A 12,826-nucleotide genomic window follows, 5' to 3' on the forward strand; every position below is an offset into this window, starting at 1 on the left:
AACTTTCAATCCCACCCCCTTGACCTCTGGGGAGGGGAGAGGGGCTAGAGGTTGAATGGGTTTCCAGTGGCCAATTATTTAATCAATCATGCCTGTGTAATGAAGTCTCCATAAAAACCCAAAAGGATGGGGTTTGGAGAGCTTTAGGGGTTGGTGAACACGTGATGATTTGAGAAAAGTGTCACACCCTGAGAGTATATGGATGCCCCACACCATTTTCCCATACTTTTCCCTGTGTATTTTTTATCTGGCTGTTCATGAGCTATATCTTTTTATAATAAATTGGTATTCTAGTGGGTAAAATGTTTCTCTGAGTTCTGTGAACTATTTTAGCAAATTAATGGAACCCAAAGAGGGGTTATTGGAACCTCCAGTCTATAGCCAGTTAGTCAGAAGCACAGGTCACAATCTGGACTTATGATTAACATCTGAAGTTGGTAGAGGAAGGGGCAGATTCCTTTTTAGGTAATTAGTGTCAGATTTGAGTCAAATTGTAGGACACCCTGCTGGTGTCTATGCTTGTTTGGTGTAAGAAAACCCTTCCCTCACCAGCAGATGGAAATTAGGAGCAGAACCTTTTAGTGGGCTTTTTATTTTTTTATGAAAATTTAAAAAATAGAATGTGCTTCTATGTGAATTTACAACTTATAATTTAGACTACCCACTATTGCATCTTATATATATTTGTTTGGGGCATGCGGATATATACAATGTGGATCTACTAGTCTACAAAATGCCAACTTCAAGTTCAAATAGCAAGGGATACCACATTCACTTCCTCGGAATTAGTCATCCTTCCTCAGAATTCCCATAATGAGTTTTTGTATAACTCTATCATTTCTCTTACCAAATTGAATTTTAATTACATTTAAATACTTTTTTTTTTTCTATTTAGGTGGTTGTGATCACCCAAAGTCAGAAATTATCTTTTTCTCCTCAGTTCAGTGCCTGGCATATAATAAACACTAAATGAATGTTTAGTGATGGTAAAACTTAAAAAGAACAAAACCAGAATGTCAATTTATTACTTGCTACTTAAAATAATAATTAAAAGAGAAGCAGTCAAGTGTCCTGACAAGACTTTGTTGCAGTTACACACAGCTCCCAAATTTTAGGGGTTAACACAATAAAAATTTGTCATTCACACATAATCCACCATAGGTCTAGACTCTCCATAGTAGCTCTCTGCTATGAGTAACTATGATCCAAGATGTTTTGCCTCTATCATAGTGGCTTTGCCATTTCAATATGAAATTAACACTTTTGTTACAGTAGAGGAAGGAAGAGAGGAACCTAAGAACTCTACGGGGGGTTATACTGCCTTATCCAAGAAGTGCTTTATACCACGTTTGTTCATATTTCAACGGCCTAAAATTGTCACACTGCCCACCTAACTATAAAGGGACTGGAAAGTATAGTCTTCACTTATATCCAAAAAGGAAAAGGAAACTAAATATTGATGATGACTAGTAGTGTCTACCGTAAGAGTAAATCATAATAACTTAAACACACTGAAGCAAATTTTGAAATTAGGATTTTACAGTCTTCATAAAGGAAGCTTTACTCTGCATTACCAAAGAAATGAAGTGCATTTAATTAAAAACAGAGTGTTTATGCACTCCAGGTAATTTTCAGAGATTATAATTTCATCTGTTTTGTTGATAAAAACTACAATTATGGAGAATAGAAGTCCATACATTTTTCTAGAAATACAAATTTTATACTTTTATGAGAATAAACCATCCAAGAAAAACATATATGGACAACACTGTTTGAAATCTTTATAGATTCATTTTATTGTGTTTTATATCAACATTATTCTATGGACCTACATTGAGTCGTATCAGAAGAAAGCATCATATAAACTCTCTCACTAGAATACCTACTTTAGGGATGTTAAAAAGACCTGTTCTCTCACATGAGAGTTTCCTCTTTATCATAATACATGAGAGAAATTGACTCCAGATCTTAGAAACAGAAAAACAAAACAAAAACAGATCTTCCAAACAACCAATTTGTTTATTCTTTTGAGTGATGTTAAAATGATTGTACGTTGTTCTTTGTCTTGATCTCATCCTTGTGCCATGATGTTACATTCTCACTTCTGTCAGCTATATGGGCCATGTGGTTGAATTTTTGTTCATTGATATATTTTTGGCTGTATTATTTTCCAGACCATATTGTCTTTCCATGTGACTCTAATAATTTTTTTATCTTTTAGAATTTTACATTTTTATAATTCTCTGAAATGGTGGAAGATGGTAAATAGATAATCAAATTACTCCTATATTCATTTTTAGGAATAAATATGACTACTAAAAAATTTGACCCTTATAACCTCTAGTAAGCCATTTTTCTCCTTATAGGCTTATTAGGAAAAACTCTCGTGTTTCTCCTCTACTACTCATTCAGAACACTTCTGTGACCAGGTATGTTTGTTTTTCTTGTTTGTTTGATTTGTCTTTTTTCCTCCACTGACCAATTCTAATACCAGCTTGGTGTCCTAAAATTCAATTCAGATCTACACTATGTATAGATGACACTATCTACCTGGAGTTAGCATCAGATTCTGCAAGTGAAGGGCTTAGTCCCATAAGACTGCCCCCACTTCATACTCCAGTCACAAATCCCAGGTTGTCACCTGTACTTCTGACCAACTGGCTATAAATTATGGTTCCCATGAGCCCCTCCTTGTGTTTGATAACTTGCTAGAAAGGCTCAGAGAATTCAGGAAAACACTTACATTTACTGACTTATTATATAATAAAGGATATGATAAAGGACACAGATGAACAGCCAGATAAAGAGCTACAAAGGGCAAGTTCTGGAAGGGTCCCAAGCATCGGAGCTTATGTCCCCCTGGAGCTGGGATGCACCACCCTCCCAGCATGTGAATTTATTCACCAACCCAGACTCTCCAAACACCATACATTTAGGATTTTAAGGAGGCTTTATCATGTCATGTCAACATGATTGACTCATGATTGACTCATTTTCCCGGCCCTCTGGGCTGGGGGGAGGGGGTGTGGAAGCGGGGTAAGTGGGGAGGGCTGAAAGTTCCAGGCTTCTAGTCTTGGTCTTTCTAGTGATCAGCCCATATCCAGGAGCCTGCCAAGAGTCACCTCATTACAACAAAAGATGGTCCTATCACCCAGGAAATTGAAAGGGATTTAGGAGCTCTGTGTCAGACACTCCTATCCCTCAGGAAATTACAATGGTTTTGGAGCTCTGTGTCAGGAACTAGGGTCAAATACCAAATATTAGCAGGAATTGGGGATATATATTTCCTATTTCAAAATGCTACAAATCAAAATCAAAATGCTGTTTGGTGATTGTAAAATGTGACTAGGAAAGATTGGTATATGATTTAAAATGCTAAATGGCAACAGGTTAAAACAACCTATTACCTTGGTCCTTCAGTTATGGACATAGACCATTGGGAATGGATTTAGTTCTTGGGCTTGATCAGGCTAGCTTCTTCCTGGACAGGTTTAAGAAGGGATGGGGCATACCAATATTTATATCTGCAATCATTTTCCAAGGTTCTCTTTCTGAATAAACCTCCTCTTTTAGATTTTTTATTTGCTGTATTCCTTCTTTAGATATGTTAAAATTCTTCACTCAGATTACAATCTAGTCATTCTGGTATGGAAATTACTTCAAGTGGTTTAGAGGTTTATGTTTATCTCCACGCTTTTCAAAATGAGTTGACTCTTATGTTTTAACCCAGTGATGATTATCTTTTTGCTTATGTGAGCATTCCATTGATAGGTTTCCCTAAGAAAGTGGTCTAGACTCAAATATCTCTGGAAAATATTGTCAAATTCCTTCCTTATATGACCTTAAACTTTCTTTTTCATATTTCTTATAGAAAGCACAATTGAAAAAATAATCATAAAAGTTTCTTTAAAAATTGTAGTTTAATTTCCAGCTGAGCACTGGAAGGGGAATTTGATAAAAGGTCTTGTTCATTTCCTAAGAAAACCAAACATCATACATGTGTTAGCATATAATTTCAAAGACCTGCTCTCATCATAATACTAAGTATACCCAAAAGGCTTCTCAAAGAACATTATCTTGGAGCTCCTGGGTGGCTCAGTCAGTTAAGTGTCCAACTCTTGATTTCAGGTCAGGTTTTGATCTCAGGGCTGTGGGATCGAGCCCTGCCTCAGGCTCAGAGCTTAGTGCAGAGTCTGCTCATCCTCCCTCTGCTCCCCGCCCCCATTGTACCCCCCGCCTCTCTCAAATAAAAAAAAAAAACTTTAAAAAATTATTATCAAAGAACACTATCTTTTCTCTAACAAAATCTTTTTTTTGGCAATCATTTATTTATTATCTCTATGCAAATAGCTTCAAAATCTTAGTCTCAACTCTTGACCTTTTCGGTTGCTTACAAACATCTCTTACATGATGTCAGGTCTCATTTCCTCTAGTTCCTGTGAATTGTCATAGCTTTATTCTTTACCTTTCTTGTAGGGCACATCACTTTCAACTTTGTGTTTGTGTCATTTCATCCAATAGAATGAAACTTCCAGTATCTGCAGGCAACTTTAGGGATGGGAATTTCCTGTTCAAGTTTACTAAGCAATTCCTGACTGGAAAAAAAAAAAAAAAAAAGGCAGGGGTTGGGGGATGGATGATATTTTCCACTTTTTTTTTAACCAAAAAAAATGTATAACTCATATATCATGCAAAACTTTCAACCAGTTTCCAGAAATGGAACTAAAACACTATGAGGGAGCTCTGCATTAGAATGGTAAATACTTAAAACATTTCTTCTGGAACATCAATTAAGACAGCTTCATATAGAGTAATGACCTCTCTCAGTACTAGCTACATCTGAGATGCACATTCCCATTTTTGACATTGGACAGGCTTCTCAAAATGTCTACACATAACTCTAATAGACTATCAGGTGAATTTACAAGGTAATTCTAGAATTTTTTCTTACACATAATTTTCTTAAAAACATAGGGGCACCTGGGTGGTTCAGTCGATTAGGCATAGGACTCTTTTTTTTTTTTTTTTAAAGATTTTATTTATTTATCTGAGAGAGAGAATGGGAGACAGAGAGCATGAGAGGGGGAGGGTCAGAGGGAGAAGCAGACTCCCCGCTGAGCAGGGAGCCCGATGCGGGACTCGATCCCGGGACTCCAGAATCATGACCTGAGCCAAAGGCAGTTGCTTAACCAACTGAGCCACCCAGGCGCCCTAGGCATAGGACTCTTGATGTCAGCTCAGGTCACGATTTCAGGATAATGAGACTGAGCCCCGCATCTAGCTCCACACTCAGCGGGGAGTCTGCTTGAGATTCTCTCCCTCTCCCTCTGCCCCTGCCCCTGCTCACTCACTCACTCTCTAAAGTAAATAAATAAATATTTTTAAAAATGTGTATCATTTGGAAATGAATATATATTTTTCTCTATAAACATCACCCAAGACATTGTATTGAGAGGTATACAGATTCTGTAAAGTTTTGGTATTAAAAATAAAGAGGTATGTCAGGAAAAGTTTAAACAGGGAGACTTTCTATTAAGATTCTTTCACTCAGAGTTAATAGAAACTAACTTGAGTTAATGTAATTAGGAAAATTATTAAAAGGATATTTAGTAACCTCACAGAATCCAAAGATAAGCCCATCTACTAAGCTTCAGAAAGGGTGAGAATAAGAGTCATTTTAGAGATCTTGGCTGTAGAATTTCCCATATATTCTTTTCGTAGCCACAAATCAGAACCCAGATATTGCTCTGCAAATCAAAACACCAAAACATGGGCGAAAGCCTCTAATTGGCTCTGCTTGATTCAGGTGTTCTGCTGCTAGGCAAATCAACTTGGGCTGGCAAAAGTCACCAGCACAAAGCTGACTGCTTATGGACCACCCATATGGGTCAGGTAGGTAGTTCTTATATTCAGGAGGTTTAGCCTAACACTGCCAAAGCTTTTCCCTACTGCTTGTATCTGATTCATTTATAAATGAATGAGGGTGGGGGATGGAACTTATTTTCCACTACTGAAACTAGCCTAAGTACATTTATGCAGTAGACATATGCTGAATTCATATTATTTCCTTGGCTACCACATTTTTTTCCTAAAGACCTGTAATATATCACACAATCATTTCTCAAAGCACAAAACTTGGAACCATTTATTATGATGTTTTCATTTCAGAAAATTCTTAAGTTCAATTTAAATTAATCCAATGCATTTTGATGACAATGTTATTTAAAAAAAGTGTTGAGTTTATTTTTCAAGTGAAAAATAAGTTGAAGTCGCTGGAGTAAGCTTCTTATGGAATTATTAAAATAATGCTATCTGAGTGACAGGCAGTGAAATTTAGCTGAACTGTTATGAAAAGAGTTTGTTCTTTGTCTTGTTTTGTTGTGTTTTGTTTATTAAAAGATTATAATTATTCCCATTCAGTTCTCTTTGTCTGCTTCTTTAAGGAATTTCCTAAGTTGTATGAAATATGGATGAGATCTATAACATCTGACTTAAAATATACAAATATCTTGGGACGTTCTAAAGTAGCTTTCTTTGGCTTTCATCGTTTTGAAAATCTGAATTTGTTCAAAGATATACTTATTTTTTTCTAAAAACTGATGTGCTAAAGCATAGTTAGAATTAAATATAAAGTATTACCTGGTTGGAAAACCTTTATTATAATATTTGCTAAAGAATCTACAAATTTATATATCTAGTTTCATGAATATCAACTACAATATTATTAGCAAAGGTAAATTTGAAACTTTATTCTTGCCTTCCCTGTCTGTCTTCCTCAAACCACAACACTCTATATTTTCAAAGTGAAATGGTTTGATTTGAATTGCAAATCTTATCACATATATAGTTTTATTCTTTTCTATCTGGATGAGTGACAGTGGTATATAAGAGTTAACAAACCTTATCCAGTTTTAAATACATTTCTGGTATTGAAAGCTAACAGAGCTGAAAGTTGAATGGGAGAAAGCTCAGCTCCTGTATTCATTCTTTTATTTGTGTTCTGAAAGGGCCTTATGGAGGAAACCTGATAGAAATGTCATGGCATTACTAAATAGATCGAAGTCCAAGGTGGGAAAATAAAAGGTTGGCTTTGCTGCTTCTTTTGTCATTTTATAAGGAATGGATAGTGCTTTCAAAATGAGGGCCTGAGGCTATGCATGTCCTTTAATTTCTCAGACCCTGAGAAGAAGCGAATCCATCCCTCAATGGTCTACTGAAAGAAACCTTTAAAGAAACTCCATGTCCCAAGAACACACATCTCTTGTAAAGATGACAACAAAATGGGGGGAAAATCTAAATGAAGGAGGCATATATCCTTGCACACAGGGATAGCCAACACCCACTTGAGAGCTGATCTGGGAGGATTATCAGCATGACTGCATAGGAATTTATTTTCTGTGATTTGTTGTGCTTCATTTCCCTGGAACATGGGGTTCATCTTTAAATTGTGTGTGAAGTAGAGTGATAATTTGGGCGTCACGGGAGCTTACAGCTAGCTACATTGTTAACATATGATAGTCAAACAAGTAAAAATACTATACTCTGAGAAATTCCAAGAAAACTTAGCAATTTGTTTCTCATTTGAAACCACAAAGTATTGTGGAAAAGTAGGGTCTTTGGAGTGATGCATTCTCGAGTTTATATACTCACTTTATTTCTTTCCGCCTTTAGGTAGATTAGTTAACTTTTGGGCCCCTGTTTCTGCCCTTCTTAAATGAGGATGGTAATGTAAACTATATGAAGCTTTCTGAAGAATTAATTGAAATAACATAGGTAAAATCATCAGTACAAATTAAACTTACAGTAGGGATTAATTTCCTTCCCCCCACTGAAATTTATTTGGCTCTAACGTGGATGGTTGTGTTTACTTCTTTTTAACCAATGACAACAATTATAGAAGAATTTCAAGAATGATATAGAATTTCTGCCATTTAGAAATTTAAAAATGATTAATCATTTCTTTTTACAGAGTATAATTGTTAGTGATTAAGTAAAAATAAAGATCTAGAGGTCAACCTTAGGCAGAATAAATGCATGCTGCACCTCTTCTTTAATCAGTGAAGCTTTAAGGGGCAGAATATGCTTAATACATATTTGTCCTACAGTATAATAATATCTGAAAATACAGCAAATTTTTGCCTACTAGTGTAGTACTGTCTTTTATAAGGAAATGATAAACTATTTTAGATTGAGAAAGCAGAACAGCTATAGCTTTAACCTGAAGTTAAGTCAGAAAATAAGGTAAATTATATACCTGTTAGCTCTATAGTTTAAAATGAGATAATACCTATAAACAAGTAACTATATGTCCCTGTTTTCCTGGGACAGTCCTGAGTTACCTTTGAAATGCCAACTGTATTATTAATAGGGCTTGCTCCACTTTTAAAGGAGCATTGTTAATATAATTATTAGAATAAAACACATTTTTTAATAAACTTATTTTGGGAAAATCTTTCTAATTATGACTCAAAACCCAGATGCCATAAGAGAAAATATTGGTAAACTCAATTATATTGAAAAAGAAAAGCTATCATATGGAAAAATACCATGAACAAAGTCAAAAGAAAACTGAAAAACAGAAAAAAATATTTGTAACATATATCACAGATAAAGGACTAATATATAATGGACTCTTAAAAACTGGAATATAAAAAGGCCAAATCCTCAATTTATGAGGACAAAGTAATGTTCAATAAAACTAGTCAGACTCATCAAGAAAAAAGAGGACTCCAATAAATAACATCAGACATGAAAAAGGAGTAGTTACAATTGACACCACAGAAATACAAGGGATCAAAAGAGAGGACTACTACTATGCCAACAAATTGGAAAACAGAAGAAATGGATAAATTGCTAGAAAAATAAGACCTTCTAAGACTGAATCACAAAGAAATAGAAAATCTGAAGAGACTGATCATAAGTAATGAAATTGAATTGGTAATTTAAAAACTTCCCAAAAAACAATCCAGAACCAGACAGCTTAATAGGTGAATTTTACAAAACATTTAAAGAACAGTTGGTACCTATCCTTCTCAAATCATTTCAAAATATTGAGGAAGAAGGGACACTTCCAAACTCATCTTACAAGGCCAACATTACCCTAATACCAAAACCAGACAAAGACACCAAACAAAACAAAAAACAACAAAACAACAACAAAAAAAGGCCAACATCCCTGATGAACATAGATGCAAAAATCCTCAATAAAATATTATCAAATCAAATTCAGAAATACAGTAAGAGAATCATACATCATAATCACATGGGATTTATTCCAGGGATGCAAGGATGATGGTTCAACATCCATAAATCAATCAATGTACATTAACAGTACAAAGGATAAAAATAATACAATTATTTCAATAGATTAAGAAAGGGCATTTAACAAAATTGAACATGCATGTATGATAAAAATTCTCAACAAAGTGGATATAGAAGGAACATATCTCAACATAATAAAGGCCATATGTGACAAACCCACAGCTTGCATTATACTCAAAGGTAAAAAACTGAAAGCTTTTCCTCTAAGATTAGAACAAAACAAAGATGTGCATCCTTGCCACTTTTATTCAACATAGTATTGGAATTCCTAGCCACAGCAATTAGAAAAGAAAAAGAAATAAAAGGCATCCAAATCAGAAAAAAAGAAATAAAACTATCACTACTTACAGATGACATGATAATATATATAAAATCATAAAATCTCCACTGAAAACTATTTAATAAATAAGAGCACCTGGGTGGCTCAGTCATTAAGTGTCTGCCTTCAGCTCAGGTCATGATCCCAGGGTCCTGGGATCCAGCCCTGCATCGGGCCCCCTGCTCCACAGGAAGCCTGCTTCTCCCTCTCCCCCTGCTTGTGTTCCCTCTCTTGCTGTGTCTCTCTCTTTCAAATAGGTAAATAAAATCTTAAAAAAAAAAAACAACTAATAAATAAACTCAGTAAAGTTGCAGGATACAAAATTAACATACAGAAATTCGTTGCATTTCTATACACTAATAAAGAACTATCAGAAAGAGAAATCAAGGAAACAATCCCATTTACAGTAGCATCAAAAGAATAAAATAGGACTATAACAAAAGAGATGAAAGACCCATACACTAAAAACTATAAGACATTAATGAAAGAAATTGAAGACAACACAAAAACTGTAAAGCTATACCATGCTCATGGAATGGAAGAATTGATATCATTAAAATGTTCATACTCCCCAAAGTAATCTACAGATTAAATCCACCTTCCATCAAAATATCAATGGCATTTTCCACAGAACTACAACACAGAATCATAAAATTTGTATGGAACCACACACACACACACACAAACAAACAAAACAAAACAAAACAAAACAAAACAAGAAACCTAAATAGCTAAAGCAATCTTGAGAAAGAGCAAAGTTGGAACTATTGTCTCCCTGACTTCAAACTATACTATAAAGCCATAATAACCAAAACAGTATGTTATAAGCCTGAAAACAGACACATAGAGAATAGAGAGCCCAGAAATAAACCCAAATGTATATGGTCAATTACTCTATGACAAAGGAGATAAGAATATACAATAGGGAAAAGACAGTCTCTTCAATAAATGGTGCTGGAAAAACTGGACAGCTACATGTAAAAGAATGAAACTAGGCCACTATCTTATACCATATATAAAAATAAATTCAAAATGTATTAAAGAGTTGAATGTAAGACTAAAGCCATAAAACTCCCAGAAGAAAACACAGGCAGTAAATTCTTTGACATCAGGCTTAACAATATTTTTTTTTCAACCAGTCTCCTCAGGCAAGAGCAACAAAAGCTAAAATAAATAAAAGGGATTATATCAAACTAAATAACTTCTGCACATGAAGGAAATCATCAATGAAACAAAAAGATAACCTACTGAATGGAAGAAGATATTTGTAAATCATGCATCTGATAAGTGTTTAAAATCTAAAATATATAAAAAACTTACACAAATTAATATAAAAAACAATTAAAAAATTTGCAGAGGACTTAAATAGACACTTTTCCAAAGAAGACCTATGGATGGCCAACAGACACATGAAAAGATGTTCAACATCACTAATCACCAGGGAAATGCAAATCAAAAACACAACCTCACACCTGTAAGAATGGTTATTATCAAAAACAAGAAATAACAAGTGTTGGTGAGAATGTGGAGAAGGGGACCCTCAAACATTGTTGATGGGAATGTAAATTGGTGCAGCCACTTGGGAAAACAGTATGGAGGATCCTCAAAAAATTAAAAATAGAATGACCAATTCCACTACGGATATTTATCCAAAGAAAATGAAACACCAATTCAAAGAGATATATGCACCCCTATGTTTACTGCAGAATTGTTTACAATAGCCAAGATATGAAAGCATCACCTACGTATCCATGGATAGATGAATGGATAAAGAAGATGTGATATTACTCAGTCATAAAAAAGAAAGAAATCTTGCCATTTGTGACAGCATGAAGAGATATGGATGGACTTAGAGGGCATTATGCTAAGTGAAATAAGTCAGAGAAGGACAAATACTGTTTTATTTCACTTATATGTGGAATCTAAAACCAAACCAAACCAAAATAGAAACAGACTCCTAGATACAGGAAACAAACTGTTGGTCAGAGAGCAGGCAAAATAGGTGAAGAGAACTAAAAAGTACAAACTTCCAGTTATAAAATACACAGTTCATGAAGACACAATGTGCAACATAGGGAATATAGTAATTACACTGTAATAGTTTTGAATGGTGACGGGGTAACTAGACTTAACATGGGGATCCTTTTGGAATGTACAAAAATATCAAATCACTATGATGTACACCTGAAATGAATATGATATTTTATGTCAATTATACTTCAATAAAAAAGGGCAAATTAATGATCAGGTTATGGAAAAAAATGATATGCAAAACATTTTTAAACATGTTAAAATATGCTCATTTTCACACTTATTAAGAGAAATGCAAGTTAAAACTACCACAGGATACCATTTTTCACCTATGAAGTGCATAAAAATTCAAAAGCCTGTTGCCACACTCTGCTGGCAAAACTGTGGGGAGAGAGACCTTCTCATACATTGCTAGTGAGAGGGCCAAGTGGCACAATCCCACTTCCAGAGTTTAACTGAAGATATGACAACAGATATAAAATATCACCTAACAAACTTATTCACTGAGTTATTATTCATGTAACAAAATATTGAAAACAACCTAACGTAATGTATTTCTATGGAAGCATAAACAAACATGTGTGGAATCTCTATAAACCACTATGGAATGGTTTTTGAGACATACTAGGTGAAAAATATAAAGTGCAAATAATGCTTCATACTTCACTGTTTTGTAAGAAAGAAAAAGAGATCAGAAGGCAATGTATGCACTTGCTATTTTTGTGGAAAGAAGACAATGAAAACTAAATTAGGATAATAAAAAAATCATTACTCAGAGAGAGTGGGAAGTCATATTGATGGGATAGTGCTGGGAGTGAGAATTCACTGAGTTTAACTTTTTATATGGTTTGACTTTTGAACCATATTAGTATTTCACATATTCAAAAATAAAATTATAAAGGATAAAATAGTCACTCCAGTGGCATCTAAACAAAAACAAATAAACCAACCTTCACTTCAAATTAATAACATACATAAGAAATAGAATAAACTCAAGTAACTCTTGGACACGGTCCTCTGACAGAACACACTTAGTGGTAGATAGTCTAAGGATAAAAATAAGCACAAAGGAATTACACATGACCCTGAATAACATGAGGGGTTGGGACACTGGTCCTCTGCACAGTCAAAAATCATGTAACTACTGCCTCCCCC

At 34.6% G+C, this 12,826-nt stretch overlaps 1 long non-coding RNA gene across 1 annotated transcript in view; it reads right to left on the minus strand.

Annotated features, from left to right (window-relative positions):
• Positions 1-12,826, minus strand: part of LOC118522415 (uncharacterized) — an 829,883-nt gene that overhangs the window by 579,927 nt on the left and 237,130 nt on the right. The window contains exon 3 of the long non-coding RNA XR_013446163.1: positions 4,466-4,595. This is a non-coding gene — a long non-coding RNA (uncharacterized LOC118522415). The remainder of the gene's footprint in view (positions 1-4,465; positions 4,596-12,826) is intronic.

Source organism: Halichoerus grypus, chromosome 3, assembly GCF_964656455.1.
Source record: "Halichoerus grypus chromosome 3, mHalGry1.hap1.1, whole genome shotgun sequence".
NCBI classification, from domain to species: Eukaryota; Metazoa; Chordata; class Mammalia; order Carnivora; family Phocidae; genus Halichoerus; species Halichoerus grypus.